At 35.1% G+C, this 3,212-nt stretch overlaps 1 pseudogene; it reads right to left on the minus strand.

The window, feature by feature from the left end:
- Positions 1-1,205: 1,205 nt before the first annotated feature.
- On the minus strand, positions 1,206-2,761 carry LOC114578719 (annotated as a pseudogene).
- Between the last annotated feature and the right edge of the window lie 451 nt (positions 2,762-3,212).

Genomic DNA, 3,212 nt, shown 5'->3' on the forward strand with positions numbered 1-3,212 from the left:
TTATTGTCTTCATCATTTTTTCTCTTTCTTTTCTATTTTGATATTCTATAGATATTTCTTTTTTCTTTTTATATCTTCTATTATATATATATTCTCTTTCTATATTCTCTTTTTAGATCTTTTAATCTTCTTTCTATTTAGATTCTTATATTCTTAGATTATCTTCTATTATATATATATTCTATTATATATTCTATAAAATAAAATGTCCATAATTCCGAATCTCAATGGTTTCAAATAAATCTACGCCAGTTCAGTCTTGGCCCAGATCTAGACTACTCTCAACGGTTTTTGTTAGCCATAAATCCTCTTTTATCATGGGTTGAAATCTGTTGACCTTCTTGGTATACCATTCCGTTGTGTTTGTAATAACACATTATCGTGATCTTTGTGATCTTAATTATCGAAAAAATGGAAACAGCAACCACTAGTCGCCATCTCCATATCCGGTTTACTTGTAACGCTTTACTGTGGTATGCCTTATATACCGCTTTGGCAACCTCTGCAAAAATAAGAGATCCTTCGGAAGAACATGGGGACTAGTTAAGTAATGAAGCCCCAATATTGGAATAGAGGGGCTCATTTTTCCAATGGAAAAATAAATGAAAAATCATTTCATTTTTTAGTTGGACAACTTTAGGTGTTCTCGAAAAAAGATAGCAGAAAAAGATTAATCCTAAAGTCGAAACTTAAGAGGAATGTATAAACGCAAATGGCTTCCAGATAGTTCGATCGGGTTTACAATTATGAAGCTTCCACACCTATTCGGTTTTGGGAATCAATTACTAAATAAATTCTAAATTGAGATTTCCAATTTACTATTACTAACTATTTACTATCTATATAGTATTGTATATATACTATAAATATAGATATAGTCATTTACTTATTTACTATTCGAAAATAAAAAAAAAGAAAAAAAAAAAAAAAAAAAAAAAAAAAAAGCTTTGATTCTATTTCTTCTATATTTATATTCTTATATTATTCTATTATACATAAAAATAATACATAAAAATAATAAATAATAGAAGAAATAGAAATTCTATGCTTGAGATTCTAGAAATTAACAAAATAGAAATACTAAATAGTAAATTAATTATAAATAAATCTATATAAATATATAATCTCAATTATATATATTCTAATTAAGAATAAATAAAAAGAATAGAGGAAAAAATGGCAAAGGGATTTTGTATCAGCACTACTTGTCTCCTTGTACGTTGGATCCCCAAGTTTTTGTGATTGCCAATTCCACTTGAGCATCCAAATCTGGTCAATCCGGCAAAACCATTCGCTCTGAACAAGGTTTGGCGGCCGTGCCAAATGTTGTCCGAAAAAAGAAGAGCAAAGCAAACGTAGCATGCCAAAAAGTGAACCACCCCTTGACTGCTAGAAAACACCATCGGATTTCAAGTAAGCCCGGTTAATTCAAAGATTTCCACTATGGGCAGCGTCTAGCATATTTTTCACAGTTTAGCAGATCTATAAATGACTCCAATTGGAGCTTCGCCACCATAGAATTCAACAAGTTACCCCTACTTGTTCAACAGCTATAACTTGGATTCCTGCTCTTCTAAAAGGAACATCGGCCCTCACAATTCCGTCTCCATCACCAAAACTAACCGGAAATTGTTTCAAAAAAGGTAAGGCACTAACGACGTACAAGGTTCGGCCTTTTTATCTCTAAATATGGGGTGCCCTAACCAACCCAACAGCTATCCATCCCCATTTCCATTGAGCCTGCTCTGAATAATCCCCCTTTCGCCGGATTATTAACCAATGTAATCGTAAAAAGCTAATTTTCGGGGAATTTAGACCAAGCTTCCGATAAGCTCAGATTTTCGGCTAGTCCGGCCCCACCTTCGATATATTTCTGCTGGAAGTATGCCTGATCCCAACTGATAACGGGTGGGGCGCAATAATCTCGATTGGGGTAGTTTGCTGACCAACCAAATAGTTCCAGCAACAATCGAAAGCTCAAAAAAACAGCAGGCAATACTACTGGAAAGCACAGTTTCAATATTACCCCACTGACAGCCTCTAATCCTTTGGTATGAGAAGTTGAGGCGGACGTGACAAACTAAAATGGAATAGACCGCTAATATCCCAATTGTACGCTGCTTGCCAATATGATGAGAAGCTTTACCCCCCGGAACAAAAGGATCAAAAACCTTCGCACCCTCGCTGGGATTACAGACTTGTACTTTTCTTTTTTTTTTTTTTTTTCCAAGTTAGTCCATAATGATCAGACACCCATATTCCAGGACCATATATAGCCTGTACATGAAATGCACAAAGCCAAAGCAAGCGACTCCTGAGGAAATAGATGAATTCCAAAGATCTTGGGCAATCCAAAGAAGGTTTTCCGTACGTTCATCACAGAATATTTCTAGGTCCAATATACCCATGCCAGATAGCTGCAAAGAAGCACAGCCAGAAAACAAGATATGTGCCCCTGCACACCTTCATTAACTCCAGAATCCCGGATTGCGATTATAGTTCTCAACGAGATACCCAACCCCCCACGAATTGGGTTTGAATTCCTAAACGAGTCATGAAGGGTATACGAACATGCCTTGTCTCCACATCGGATAACAGGGTCAGAGGGATCAAAAACGCTAATTCATATAGAGCCATCGAGCCGGCCCCAACCTAAGAAACTAGAGCTGTATGCATTAATGGACAGAATAGATCGACCGGGATATTCATACAGACATGTATGACACGATACCAAGGCAAATCGCCATGTAAAGTACCCTTTCTGAAAAGAAATTAGACATTAATGTAACTTTATCGCATTGGAAAGACTAGACGGTGTATTTCACTGTTCGGTAGATGTTTGTATGGAAAGGATTGATATTTTCTTTTTGATCCCTTTCTTTTCTTTTTAATGAAATAGAATAGAAATGAATTTGAACATAGAAAGTAGAAGGGAAAATTTTGCTTCTATTTCAAATTCTTTGCTATTTCTAAGAACAAGAGAAACAAGATCTTATCTATACCCGATAAGTACCAATACGCAATGGGAGGATTTTGAGGTTAAAATATAATGCATAGAATTACTTTGGTTTAATAATTCGAGAATCATTCGAACAATCGGCTATCCGATCGAGTCCCGTTCGTTAGAATATTTTCTTTATTCATTCTAATCTTCCCTCTATGAACCTTCAGTCGTATGCTATTAATATATTAAGTATTAAGTTCTTATTTTA

This window comes from Dendrobium catenatum, unplaced genomic scaffold (genome assembly GCF_001605985.2).
Source record: "Dendrobium catenatum unplaced genomic scaffold, ASM160598v2 original_scaffold_129854, whole genome shotgun sequence".
In the NCBI taxonomy this organism is placed as follows: domain Eukaryota; kingdom Viridiplantae; phylum Streptophyta; class Magnoliopsida; order Asparagales; family Orchidaceae; genus Dendrobium; species Dendrobium catenatum.